The sequence below is a fragment of the Amblyomma americanum genome, chromosome 6, assembly GCF_052857255.1.
Source record: "Amblyomma americanum isolate KBUSLIRL-KWMA chromosome 6, ASM5285725v1, whole genome shotgun sequence".
In the NCBI taxonomy this organism is placed as follows: Eukaryota; Metazoa; Arthropoda; class Arachnida; order Ixodida; family Ixodidae; genus Amblyomma; species Amblyomma americanum.
In genome coordinates this window covers 124,255,880-124,269,720 of record NC_135502.1, presented here as the reverse complement: position 1 = coordinate 124,269,720, position 13,841 = coordinate 124,255,880, and positions in this window count along the sequence as shown.

Genomic DNA, 13,841 nt, shown 5'->3' with positions numbered 1-13,841 from the left:
GCTGCTGCTGCTGCTTGCTGCTGCTGCTGCTTGCTGCTGCTGCTGCTTGCTGCTGCTGCTGCTTGCTGCTGCTGCTGCTTGCTGCTGCTGCTGCTTGCTGCTGCTGCTGCTTGCTGCTGCTGCTGCTTGCTGCTGCTGCTGCTTGCTGCTGCTGCTGCTTGCTGCTGCTGCTGCTTGCTGCTGCTGCTGCTTGCTGCTGCTGCTGCTTGCTGCTGCTGCTGCTTGCTGCTGCTGCTGCTTGCTGCTGCTGCTGCTTGCTGCTGCTGCTGCTTGCTGCTGCTGCTGCTTGCTGCTGCTGCTGCTTGCTGCTGCTGCTGCTTGCTGCTGCTGCTGCTTGCTGCTGCTGCTGCTTGCTGCTGCTGCTGCTTGCTGCTGCTGCTGCTTGCTGCTGCTGCTGCTTGCTGCTGCTGCTGCTTGCTGCTGCTGCTGCTTGCTGCTGCTGCTGCTTGCTGCTGCTGCTGCTTGCTGCTGCTGCTGCTTGCTGCTGCTGCTGCTTGCTGCTGCTGCTGCTTGCTGCTGCTGCTGCTTGCTGCTGCTGCTGCTTGCTGCTGCTGCTGCTTGCTGCTGCTGCTGCTTGCTGCTGCTGCTGCTTGCTGCTGCTGCTGCTTGCTGCTGCTGCTGCTTGCTGCTGCTGCTGCTTGCTGCTGCTGCTGCTTGCTGCTGCTGCTGCTTGCTGCTGCTGCTGCTTGCTGCTGCTGCTGCTGCTGCTGCTGCTGCTGCTTGCTGCTGCTGCTGCTTGCTGCTGCTGCTGCTTGCTGCTGCTGCTTGCTGCTGCTGCTTGCTGCTGCTGCTTGCTGCTGCTGCTTGCTGCTGCTGCTTGCTGCTGCTGCTGCTGCTGCTGCTTGCTGCTGCTGCTGCTGCTGCTGCTGCTGCTGCTGCTGCTGCTGCTGCTGCTGCTGCTGCTGCTGCTGCTGCTGCTGCTGCTGCTGCTGCTGCTGCTGCTGCTGCTGCTGCTGCTGCTGCTGCTGCTGCTGCTGCTGTGCTGCTGCTGCTGCTGCTGCTGCTGCTGCTGCTGCTGCTGCTGCTGCTGCTGCTGCTGCTGCTGCTGCTGCTGCTGCTGCTGCTGCTGCTGCTGCTGCTGCTGCTGCTGCTGCTGCTGCTGCTGCTGCTGCTGCTGCTGCTGCTGCTGCTGCTGCTGCTGCTGCTGCTGCTGCTGCTGCTGCTGCTGCTGCTGCTGCTGCTGCTGCTGCTGCTGCTGCTGCTGCTGCTGCTGCTGCTGCTGCTGCTGCTGCTGCTGCTGCTGCTGCTGCTGCTGCTGCTGCTGCTGCTGCTGCTGCTGCTGCTGCTGCTGCTGCTGCTGCTGCTGCTGCTGCTGCTGCTGCTGCTGCTGCTGCTGCTGCTGCTGCTGCTGCTGCTGCTGCTGCTGCTGCTGCTGCTGCTGCTGCTGCTGCTGCTGCTGCTGCTGCTGCTGCTGCTGCTGCTGCTGCTGCTGCTGCTGCTGCTGCTGCTGCTGCTGCTGCTGCTGCTGCTGCTGCTGCTGCTGCTGCTGCTGCTGCTGCTGCTGCTGCTGCTGCTGCTGCTGCTGCTGCTGCTGCTGCTGCTGCTGCTGCTGCTGCTGCTGCTGCTGCTGCTGCTGCTGCTGCTGCTGCTGCTGCTGCTGCTGCTGCTGCTGCTGCTGCTGCTGCTGCTGCTGCTGCTGCTGCTGCTGCTGCTGCTGCTGCTGCTGCTGCTGCTGCTGCTGCTGCTGCTGCTGCTGCTGCTGCTGCTGCTGCTGCTGCTGCTGCTGCTGCTGCTGCTGCTGCTGCTGCTGCTGCTGCTGCTGCTGCTGCTGCTGCTGCTGCTGCTGCTGCTGCTGCTGCTGCTGCTGCTGCTGCTGCTGCTGCTGCTGCTGCTGCTGCTGCTGCTGCTGCTGCTGCTGCTGCTGCTGCTGCTGCTGCTGCTGCTGCTGCTGCTGCTGCTGCTGCTGCTGCTGCTGCTGCTGCTGCTGCTGCTGCTGCTGCTGCTGCTGCTGCTGCTGCTGCTGCTGCTGCTGCTGCTGCTGCTGCTGCTGCTGCTGCTGCTGCTGCTGCTGCTGCTGCTGCTGCTGCTGCTGCTGCTGCTGCTGCTGCTGCTGCTGCTGCTGCTGCTGCTGCTGCTGCTGCTGCTGCTGCTGCTGCTGCTGCTGCTGCTGCTGCTGCTGCTGCTGCTGCTGCTGCTGCTGCTGCTGCTGCTGCTGCTGCTGCTGCTGCTGCTGCTGCTGCTGCTGCTGCTGCTGCTGCTGCTGCTGCTGCTGCTGCTGCTGCTGCTGCTGCTGCTGCTGCTGCTGCTGCTGCTGCTGCTGCTGCTGCTGCTGCTGCTGCTGCTGCTGCTGCTGCTGCTGCTGCTGCTGCTGCTGCTGCTGCTGCTGCTGCTGCTGCTGCTGCTGCTGCTGCTGCTGCTGCTGCTGCTGCTGCTGCTGCTGCTGCTGCTGCTGCTGCTGCTGCTGCTTGCTGCTGCTGCTTGCTGCTGCTGCTGCTGCTGCTGCTGCTGCTGCTTGCTGCTGCTGCTTGCTGCTTGCTGCTTGCTGCTGCTGCTGCTTGCTGCTTGCTGCTTGCTGCTTGCTGCTGCTGCTTGCTGCTGCTGCTTGCTGCTGCTGCTGCTGCTGCTGCTGCTGCTGCTGCTGCTGCTGCTTGCTGCTGCTGCTTGCTGCTGCTGCTTGCTGCTGCTGCTTGCTGCTGCTGCTTGCTGCTGCTGCTTGCTGCTGCTGCTTGCTGCTGCTGCTTGCTGCTGCTGCTTGCTGCTGCTGCTTGCTGCTGCTGCTTGCTGCTGCTGCTTGCTGCTGCTGCTTGCTGCTGCTGCTTGCTGCTGCTGCTTGCTGCTGCTGCTTGCTGCTGCTGCTTGCTGCTGCTGCTTGCTGCTGCTGCTTGCTGCTGCTGCTTGCTGCTGCTGCTTGCTGCTGCTGCTTGCTGCTGCTGCTTGCTGCTGCTGCTTGCTGCTGCTGCTTGCTGCTGCTGCTTGCTGCTGCTGCTTGCTGCTGCTGCTTGCTGCTGCTGCTTGCTGCTGCTGCTTGCTGCTGCTGCTTGCTGCTCTGCTGCTGCTGCTTGCTGCTGCTTGCTGCTGCTGCTTGCTGCTGCTGCTTGCTGCTGCTGCTTGCTGCTGCTGCTTGCTGCTGCTGCTTGCTGCTGCTGCTTGCTGCTGCTGCTTGCTGCTGCTGCTTGCTGCTGCTGCTTGCTGCTGCTGCTTGCTGCTGCTGCTTGCTGCTGCTGCTTGCTGCTGCTGCTTGCTGCTGCTGCTTGCTGCTGCTGCTTGCTGCTGCTGCTTGCTGCTGCTGCTTGCTGCTGCTGCTTGCTGCTGCTGCTTGCTGCTGCTGCTTGCTGCTGCTGCTTGCTGCTGCTGCTTGCTGCTGCTGCTTGCTGCTGCTGCTTGCTGCTGCTGCTTGCTGCTGCTGCTTGCTGCTGCTGCTTGCTGCTGCTGCTTGCTGCTGCTGCTTGCTGCTGCTGCTTGCTGCTGCTGCTTGCTGCTGCTGCTTGCTGCTGCTGCTTGCTGCTGCTGCTTGCTGCTGCTGCTTGCTGCTGCTGCTTGCTGCTGCTGCTTGCTGCTGCTGCTTGCTGCTGCTGCTTGCTGCTGCTGCTTGCTGCTGCTGCTTGCTGCTGCTGCTTGCTGCTGCTGCTTGCTGCTGCTGCTTGCTGCTGCTGCTTGCTGCTGCTGCTTGCTGCTGCTGCTTGCTGCTGCTGCTTGCTGCTGCTGCTTGCTGCTGCTGCTTGCTGCTGCTGCTTGCTGCTGCTGCTTGCTGCTGCTGCTTGCTGCTGCTGCTTGCTGCTGCTGCTTGCTGCTGCTGCTTGCTGCTGCTGCTTGCTGCTGCTGCTTGCTGCTGCTGCTTGCTGCTGCTGCTTGCTGCTGCTGCTTGCTGCTGCTGCTTGCTGCTGCTGCTTGCTGCTGCTGCTTGCTGCTGCTGCTTGCTGCTGCTGCTTGCTGCTGCTGCTTGCTGCTGCTGCTTGCTGCTGCTGCTTGCTGCTGCTGCTTGCTGCTGCTGCTTGCTGCTGCTGCTTGCTGCTGCTGCTTGCTGCTGCTGCTTGCTGCTGCTGCTTGCTGCTGCTGCTTGCTGCTGCTGCTTGCTGCTGCTGCTTGCTGCTGCTGCTTGCTGCTGCTGCTTGCTGCTGCTGCTTGCTGCTGCTGCTTGCTGCTGCTGCTTGCTGCTGCTGCTGCTGCTGCTGCTGCTGCTTGCTGCTGCTGCTTGCTGCTGCTGCTTGCTGCTGCTGCTTGCTGCTGCTGCTTGCTGCTGCTGCTTGCTGCTGCTGCTTGCTGCTGCTGCTTGCTGCTGCTGCTTGCTGCTGCTGCTTGCTGCTGCTGCTGCTGCTGCTGCTGCTTGCTGCTGCTGCTTGCTGCTGCTGCTTGCTGCTGCTGCTTGCTGCTGCTGCTTGCTGCTGCTGCTTGCTGCTGCTGCTTGCTGCTGCTGCTTGCTGCTGCTGCTTGCTGCTGCTGCTTGCTGCTGCTGCTTGCTGCTGCTGCTTGCTGCTGCTGCTTGCTGCTGCTGCTTGCTGCTGCTGCTTGCTGCTGCTGCTTGCTGCTGCTGCTTGCTGCTGCTGCTTGCTGCTGCTGCTTGCTGCTGCTGCTTGCTGCTGCTGCTTGCTGCTGCTGCTTGCTGCTGCTGCTTGCTGCTGCTGCTTGCTGCTGCTGCTTGCTGCTGCTGCTTGCTGCTGCTGCTTGCTGCTGCTGCTTGCTGCTGCTGCTTGCTGCTGCTGCTGCTGCTGCTTGCTGCTGCTGCTTGCTGCTGCTGCTTGCTGCTGCTGCTTGCTGCTGCTTGCTGCTGCTGCTGCTGCTGCTGCTTGCTGCTGCTTGCTGCTGCTTGCTGCTGCTTGTGCTGCTTGCTGCTGCTTGCTGCTGCTGCTGCTGCTGCTGCTTGCTGCTTGCTGCTGCTGCTGCTGCTTGCTGCTTGCTGCTGCTGCTGCTGCTGCTGCTTGCTGCTGCTGCTGCTGCTGCTGCTCTGCTGCTTGCTGCTGCTGCTGCTGCTGCTGCTGCTGCTGCTTGCTGCTGCTGCTGCTGCTGCTGCTTGCTGCTGCTGCTGCTGCTGCTGCTTGCTGCTGCTGCTTGCTGCTGCTGCTGCTGCTGCTGCTTGCTGCTGCTGCTGCTTGCTGCTGCTGCTGCTGCTGCTGCTTGCTGCTGCTGCTGCTGCTTGCTGCTTGCTGCTGCTGCTTGCTGCTGCTGCTGCTTGCTGCTTGCTGCTGCTGCTGCTGCTTGCTGCTGCTGCTGCTGCTGCTGCTGCTGCTGCTGCTGCTGCTGCTGCTTGCTGCTGCTGCTGCTTGCTGCTGCTGCTGCTTGCTGCTGCTGCTGCTTGCTGCTGCTGCTGCTTGCTGCTGCTGCTGCTTGCTGCTGCTGCTGCTTGCTGCTGCTGCTGCTTGCTGCTGCTGCTGCTTGCTGCTGCTGCTGCTTGCTGCTGCTGCTGCTTGCTGCTGCTGCTGCTTGCTGCTGCTGCTGCTTGCTGCTGCTGCTGCTTGCTGCTGCTGCTGCTTGCTGCTGCTGCTGCTTGCTGCTGCTGCTGCTTGCTGCTGCTGCTGCTTGCTGCTGCTGCTGCTTGCTGCTGCTGCTGCTTGCTGCTGCTGCTGCTTGCTGCTGCTGCTGCTTGCTGCTGCTGCTGCTTGCTGCTGCTGCTGCTTGCTGCTGCTGCTGCTTGCTGCTGCTGCTGCTTGCTGCTGCTGCTGCTTGCTGCTGCTGCTGCTTGCTGCTGCTGCTGCTTGCTGCTGCTGCTGCCTTGCTGCTGCTGCTGCTTGCTGCTGCTGCTGCTTGCTGCTGCTGCTGCTTGCTGCTGCTGCTGCTTGCTGCTGCTGCTGCTTGCTGCTGCTGCTGCTTGCTGCTGCTGCTGCTTGCTGCTGCTGCTGCTTGCTGCTGCTGCTGCTTGCTGCTGCTGCTTGCTGCTGCTGCTGCTTGCTGCTGCTGCTGCTTGCTGCTGCTGCTGCTGCTGCTTGCTGCTGCTGCTGCTTGCTGCTGCTGCTGCTGCTTGCTGCTGCTGCTGCTTGCTGCTGCTGCTGCTTGCTGCTGCTGCTGCTTGCTGCTGCTGCTGCTTGCTGCTGCTGCTGCTTGCTGCTGCTGCTGCTTGCTGCTGCTGCTGCTTGCTGCTGCTGCTGCTTGCTGCTGCTGCTGCTTGCTGCTGCTGCTGCTTGCTGCTGCTGCTGCTTGCTGCTGCTGCTGCTTGCTGCTGCTGCTGCTTGCTGCTGCTGCTGCTTGCTGCTGCTGCTGCTTGCTGCTGCTGCTGCTTGCTGCTGCTGCTGCTTGCTGCTGCTGCTGCTTGCTGCTGCTGCTGCTTGCTGCTGCTGCTGCTTGCTGCTGCTGCTGCTTGCTGCTGCTGCTGCTTGCTGCTGCCTGCTGCTGCTGCTGCTGCTGCTGTGCTGCTGCTTGCTGCTGCTGCTGCTTGCTGCTGCTGCTGCTTGCTGCTGCTGCTGCTTGCTGCTGCTGCTGCTTGCTGCTGCTGCTGCTTGCTGCTGCTGCTGCTTGCTGCTGCTGCTGCTTGCTGCTGCTGCTGCTTGCTGCTGCTGCTGCTTGCTGCTGCTGCTGCTTGCTGCTGCTGCTGCTTGCTGCTGCTGCTGCTTGCTGCTGCTGCTGCTTGCTGCTGCTGCTGCTTGCTGCTGCTGCTGCTTGCTGCTGCTGCTGCTTGCTGCTGCTGCTGCTTGCTGCTGCTGCTGCTTGCTGCTGCTGCTGCTTGCTGCTGCTGCTGCTTGCTGCTGCTGCTGCTTGCTGCTGCTGCTGCTTGCTGCTGCTGCTGCTTGCTGCTGCTGCTGCTTGCTGCTGCTGCTGCTTGCTGCTGCTGCTGCTTGCTGCTGCTGCTGCTTGCTGCTGCTGCTGCTTGCTGCTGCTGCTGCTTGCTGCTGCTGCTTGCTGCTGCTGCTTGCTGCTGCTGCTTGCTGCTGCTGCTTGCTGCTGCTGCTTGCTGCTGCTGCTTGCTGCTGCTGCTTGCTGCTGCTGCTTGCTGCTGCTGCTTGCTGCTGCTGCTTGCTGCTGCTGCTTGCTGCTGCTGCTTGCTGCTGCTGCTTGCTGCTGCTGCTTGCTGCTGCTGCTTGCTGCTGCTGCTTGCTGCTGCTGCTTGCTGCTGCTGCTTGCTGCTGCTGCTTGCTGCTGCTGCTTGCTGCTGCTGCTTGCTGCTGCTGCTTGCTGCTGCTGTGCTTGCTGCTGCTGCTGCTGCTGCTGCTTGCTGCTGCTGCTTGCTGCTGCTGCTTGCTGCTGCTTGCTGCTGCTGCTGCTTGCTGCTTGCTGCTTTCTTGCTGCTGCTTGCTGCTTGCTGCTGCTGCTGCTGCTTGCTGCTGCTTGCTGCTTGCTGCTTGCTGCTTGCTGCTTGCTGCTTGCTGCTTGCTGCTGCTGCTTGCTGCTGCTTGCTGCTTGCTGCTTGCTGCTGCTGCTTGCTGCTGCTGCTGCTGCTTGCTGCTGCTGCTGCTGCTTGCTGCTGCTGCTTGCTGCTGCTGCTGCTGCTTGCTGCTGCTGCTGCTGCTTGCTGCTGCTGCTGCTGCTGCTGCTTGCTGCTGCTGCTGCTGCTTGCTGCTGCTGCTGCTGCTTGCTGCTGCTGCTGCTGCTGCTTGCTGCTGCTGCTGCTGCTGCTTGCTGCTGCTGCTGCTGCTGCTGCTTGCTGCTGCTGCTGCTGCTGCTTGCTGCTGCTGCTGCTGCTTGCTGCTGCTGCTGCTGCTGCTTGCTGCTGCTGCTGCTGCTGCTTGCTGCTGCTGCTGCTGCTTGCTGCTGCTGCTGCTGCTTGCTGCTGCTGCTGCTGCTTGCTGCTGCTGCTGCTGCTTGCTGCTGCTGCTGCTGCTTGCTGCTGCTGCTGCTGCTTGCTGCTGCTGCTGCTGCTGCTGCTTGCTGCTGCTGCTGCTGCTTGCTGCTGCTGCTGCTGCTTGCTGCTGCTGCTGCTGCTTGCTGCTGCTGCTGCTGCTTGCTGCTGCTGCTGCTGCTTGCTGCTGCTGCTGCTGCTTGCTGCTGCTGCTGCTGCTTGCTGCTTGCTGCTGCTGCTGCTGCTTGCTGCTGCTGCTGCTGCTTGCTGCTGCTGCTGCTGCTTGCTGCTGCTGCTGCTGCTTGCTGCTGCTGCTGCTGCTTGCTGCTGCTGCTGCTGCTTGCTGCTGCTGCTGCTGCTTGCTGCTGCTGCTGCTGCTTGCTGCTGCTGCTGCTGCTTGCTGCTGCTGCTGCTGCTTGCTGCTGCTGCTGCTGCTTGCTGCTGCTGCTGCTGCTTGCTGCTGCTGCTGCTGCTTGCTGCTGCTGCTGCTGCTTGCTGCTGCTGCTGCTGCTTGCTGCTGCTGCTGCTGCTTGCTGCTGCTGCTGCTGCTTGCTGCTGCTGCTGCTGCTTGCTGCTGCTGCTGCTGCTTGCTGCTGCTGCTGCTGCTTGCTGCTGCTGCTGCTGCTTGCTGCTGCTGCTGCTGCTTGCTGCTGCTGCTGCTGCTTGCTGCTGCTGCTGCTGCTTGCTGCTGCTGCTGCTGCTGCTGCTGCTTGCTGCTGCTGCTTGCTGCTTGCTGCTGCTGCTTGCTGCTTGCTGCTGCTGCTTGCTGCTTGCTGCTGCTGCTTGCTGCTTGCTGCTGCTTGCTGCTGCTTGCTGCTGCTTGCTGCTGCTTGCTGCTGCTTGCTGCTGCTGCTGCTGCTGCTTGCTGCTGCTGCTGCTGCTTGCTGCTGCTGCTTGCTGCTGCTGCTGCTGCTTGCTGCTGCTGCTGCTGCTTGCTGCTGCTGCTGCTGCTTGCTGCTGCTGCTGCTGCTTGCTGCTTGCTGCTGCTGCTTGCTGCTTGCTGCTGCTGCTTGCTGCTTGCTGCTGCTTGCTGCTGCTTGCTGCTGCTTGCTGCTGCTTGCTGCTGCTGCTGCTGCTTGCTGCTGCTGCTGCTGCTTGCTGCTGCTGCTGCTGCTTGCTGCTGCTGCTTGCTGCTGCTGCTGCTGCTTGCTGCTGCTGCTGCTGCTTGCTGCTGCTGCTGCTGCTTGCTGCTGCTGCTGCTGCTTGCTGCTGCTGCTGCTGCTTGCTGCTGCTGCTGCTTGCTGCTGCTGCTGCTGCTTGCTGCTGCTGCTGCTGCTTGCTGCTGCTGCTGCTGCTTGCTGCTGCTGCTGCTGCTTGCTGCTGCTGCTGCTGCTTGCTGCTGCTGCTGCTTGCTGCTGCTGCTGCTTGCTGCTGCTGCTGCTTGCTGCTGCTGCTGCTTGCTGCTTGCTGCTGCTTGCTGCTGCTTGCTGCTGCTTGCTGCTGCTTGCTGCTGCTTGCTGCTGCTTGCTGCTGCTTGCTGCTGCTTGCTGCTGCTTGCTGCTGCTTGCTGCTGCTTGCTGCTGCTTGCTGCTGCTTGCTGCTGCTTGCTGCTGCTTGCTGCTGCTTGCTGCTGCTTGCTGCTGCTTGCTGCTGCTTGCTGCTGCTTGCTGCTGCTTGCTGCTGCTTGCTGCTGCTTGCTGCTGCTTGCTGCTGCTTGCTGCTGCTTGCTGCTGCTTGCTGCTGCTTGCTGCTGCTTGCTGCTGCTTGCTGCTGCTTGCTGCTGCTTGCTGCTGCTTGCTGCTGCTTGCTGCTGCTTGCTGCTGCTTGCTGCTGCTTGCTGCTGCTTGCTGCTGCTTGCTGCTGCTTGCTGCTGCTTGCTGCTGCTTGCTGCTGCTTGCTGCTGCTTGCTGCTGCTTGCTGCTGCTTGCTGCTGCTTGCTGCTGCTTGCTGCTGCTTGCTGCTGCTTGCTGCTGCTTGCTGCTGCTTGCTGCTGCTTGCTGCTGCTTGCTGCTGCTTGCTGCTGCTTGCTGCTGCTTGCTGCTGCTTGCTGCTGCTTGCTGCTGCTTGCTGCTGCTTGCTGCTGCTTGCTGCTGCTTGCTGCTGCTTGCTGCTGCTTGCTGCTGCTTGCTGCTGCTTGCTGCTGCTTGCTGCTGCTTGCTGCTGCTTGCTGCTGCTTGCTGCTGCTTGCTGCTGCTTGCTGCTGCTTGCTGCTTGCTGCTGCTTGCTGCTTGCTGCTGTTTGCTGCTTGCTGCTGCTTGCTGCTTGCTGCTGCTTGCTGCTTGCTGCTTGCTGCTTGCTGCTTGCTGCTTGCTGCTTGCTGCTGCTGCTTGCTGCTGCTGCTTGCTGCTGCTGCTTGCTGCTTGCTGCTTGCTGCTTGCTGCTGCTGCTTGCTGCTGCTGCTTGCTGCTGCTGCTTGCTGCTTGCTGCTGCTTGCTGCTGCTTGCTGCTGCTTGCTGCTGCTTGCTGCTTGCTGCTGCTTGCTGCTGCTTGCTGCTGCTTGCTGCTTGCTGCTGCTGCTGCTTGGGCTGCTTGGGCTGCTTGGGCTGCTTGCCTGCTGCTGCTGGGCTGCTGCTTGCCTGCTTGCCCTGCCGCCGCCGCCGCCGCTGCCGCCGCCGCTGCTGCCGCTGCTTTAAACTGGAGTGGCACACCCTCTTGGTGATGGTCTCAACCTTACCTTGCGTCTAGCGCTCTAGCTGTTGCTATTTATTTTTGCGATGTGTTTCGTGGCATTTCTTAAATAAGTTTGTTAATATATATAGAACATATTTTCAATGTAATAAATAGTATGCTTTAAAAATAAGCCAGAGCGATGGCGTTGCGGTCTCAAGAAGCGACCAGCGGAACTCATTTTTTAGCGCCGCCGCGTGGTTCAAATCCCGCTCCCTCATGTATGAAGTTTATTTCTGTAGTGTCTTCCCCCACTGTGATGCCGGCTTTCCGCTGCAGTGAGGCTCTTATGCTACAGATTAAAATAGAGCACTATTCAGGCCACATCGAAATCAAACAGGTCGCTAAAATTCAGCATTTGGGCTGAATAATGGTAATCATTAACTCCCCGAGCCGGGAGTGAGCGATTCCGGTGGGTGGCATTTTTGTACCCTAGCGCTTCCACTCCGGCGAAAGTCGGTTGTCTGTCTGTTCGACGCCTGCTTTTAGCACATGAAGCCACCTTGGTCACGTGACGCTGTGACGTCATTAGAAGCTGCCCACCGAATAGTTTTCACCTATTCAGGATCTATGCACGATCCTCTCTAGCTCCAGTCCCGTGTCTGTCCTGAGGACGTAGGACCGTGGCCGAGAAGCCCGCCTTTAAATAGCTGCACTGTCCCGACTGTCTTTGACCTAAACTTGATTTCCGGATCGCAATTCTGTTTAAGCTGTCTAGCCAAGTGATGGATGTCGAGGTTGTGCCGCTGCTTTTCTCCGACTGCTTCGTCTCTCCTGACAAAGACTTTTGGATTCCTCGGTTTTGAGGATTTCAACCGGCTGGGATGCAGAGATAATGTTGAGCGCAAACGTCTGTTCTTGAGTCGTTCGGCAGCGCTTTTGCCCAAGGGACCTGGAGTGTTCCTGTATGCCAACAGCGCCAAGTATGGATCTGTTGACTTTGATAGCAATCTTTTGATTGTTTGAACAGTGCGCTCCGCTGCACCGTTAAATTGCGGATACCTGGGGCTTGACGTAACATGTGTGATTCCCACGCTTTTGCAAATTCCCTGCATTCTTGTGACGAAAACTGGCTGCCGTTATCAGTCACCAATGTTTCCGGCATGCCATACAAGGCAAAAAAGCTTTTCAACTGTAATATAACAGCAGCACAATTGGACGACTGCAACAAAGAAACCTCCGGAAAGCGCGAAAACTAGTCCAGAACCACAAGATAATGCCTCTGGTTGAAATAAAAGAGGTCCGCTCCTAGTATCTGCCAAGGAAAAGAAGGAGACTTCGACGGCATCATTGCCCTTTGTACCATCAGTTTGGCGCACTCTAAGCAGCTATTCACTGCCGAAAGCAACTCTGAGCTAATCACCGGCCACCAGACAGATTCGCGAGCTACAGCGCGACGTCTTACTATCCCTTGCTTGATGGCCTTCAAGCAAGGCTGCCAGGATTTAAGCTGCCATCCCCTGAGGGATGCCTAGGCGGTGATCATACATAAGCACCCTGTCACGTAATATAAGGTGTGCTCGGTGTCACCAGAAAGGCCTCAACCAACTGTTGACATTTGCAAAACACTGCCAACCATTCCGGCAGTAGAAAAGTAGCTGCTGGCAAGTAGTATCGCCTTGTTGCACCAGCCGCACTTTATTTAGATAGCATGATTACGCAACTTCACTGACGGAGCCTTGAACGAAATGTGAAACCTCGTCAGGTGACAACTGGCCCCACAACAGACTGACTTATTTACAAGGAGCTTGAGAAAGGGCATCAGCATCGACAGTCTGTTTTCCACGGACATAGACAATGGTGAAGGAAAACCTCATAAGCCTCATACGAAACCTTTGGATTCTCAGCGGTAACACGTCGATAGGCAATTTTCCTAGAAGAGCAACCAAGGGCCGGCGATCAGTTTCAAATTGGAAGTCAAGCCCTCTTAAGTAACATTCTAGGCGTTCGCCCGCCCAGGTGAGAGCGTGCGCTTCTTTTTCAATTTGCGCGTACCTCCGCTCAGTTGGCGTCAGGGGACGGGAGATAAAAGCAACAGGCCGTTTCTGTCCATCTGCCTGCACTTGGAGCAGCACTGCTCCGATGCCGAACGAAGATGTGTCAGCCGATAAGACTGCGGGAAGCGCCGGATCGAACTTTGCGACACACTTTGCTGACGACACCAGCTGTTTCAAAGCAGCAAACGCTCTCTTCTGCGGCTGGCCCCAATGCCGCTCTTTGCCCTTTACGAGCAGTTCATGGAGCGGCGCAGATAGTTCAGCTCGGTTTGGAACAAACCTTCCCAAATAAGGGGCCATGCCCAGAAGATTGCGCACGCCCGGTACCGCTGAAGGCGCACACATTTCTTTGATTGCTTGTACTTTCTCAGGGTCCGGTTTGATGCTACTTGAATAGACAACGTAGCCCAAAAACGGTACCTCGCGAACGCCAAAAGAACATTTAGCCCGATTGATTTTGACGCCGGCTGCAACAAGCTCCTTAGGACTGCGTGCAACTTTTCATCGAGTTCGGTCTTTTGATGAACCAGAAATCATTATGTCAACCATGAGGTTTACTACTCCCGGCAGACCATCCAAGATTCCGCCCATGCGCTTCTGAAAATATTTCGTGGCAGAAGTTATCCCAAACGGTAACCGGCAAAAACAGTAGCGGCCGAAAGGCGTGATGAAAGTGGTGAGCAAGTGACACGCCTCTGCCAGTTTAATTTGATGGAAGCCCGAGTCAGCGTCCAGCTTCGAAAAATATAATGCTCCCTCAAGAACGCCCGACACATCAACTTTCGGCAACACGGTACGCTCCCGCAGCACACTCTTGTTTAGTTGGGTTAAATCTACGCAGATGCGCACTGTGCCTGACGGCTTGAGCACTGACACGATGTCCGCACACCACTCGGTTTGCTCATCAACTTTCCAAATTACTCCTCGTTCCATTTTGAGAGTTCGACTTTCACGGCTTCTCTTAATAGAATTGGAACACGACGAGGTGTGCTTATGGCGAAAGGTGAAGAACCCTCCGTCAGCCGAATGGTGTATTCACTGGATATTGTGCCAAGACTAGAGAACAATTGGGGTACATGGTTTCAAATTCTTTTTCCGACAGGACATCGATAAACTTCACCATACCAAGGGCCTCAATGGCTGGTAGCCCAAGAGAACACTATGCACCGAATCTACCACATACAGTGTGTGTTGTGTGACTTGCTGCTTCCAAACGACTTCTGCATCAAAGGCCCCTCCAAGGGAAGGCGTTGACCTCCTGCCCCCGTTAATACTGCGCGTGACGGCTGTAACCGCGAAGGCACTACGGGGAATTCGAGCGGAACGACCGAGACTCCTGCTCCGGAATCGACACTAGCACAAATCTTCCCTCCGTTTATAGTTACCTTAACAAACCTAGCCTTTGAACCACTAAGCATCACTACAAAGTAGCTTTCTGGCTCTGACTGTAGAGCGGAAACGCCTACGTCATGTTTGGAAGGGTTGCTCATGCAGACCGCAGCGAAATGCCCTTTGGCTCTACAGCTGTTACACCGCACCGACCGAGCAGGGCACTTGAACCTAGGATCCTACGAGCGTCCACAAATCTGGCA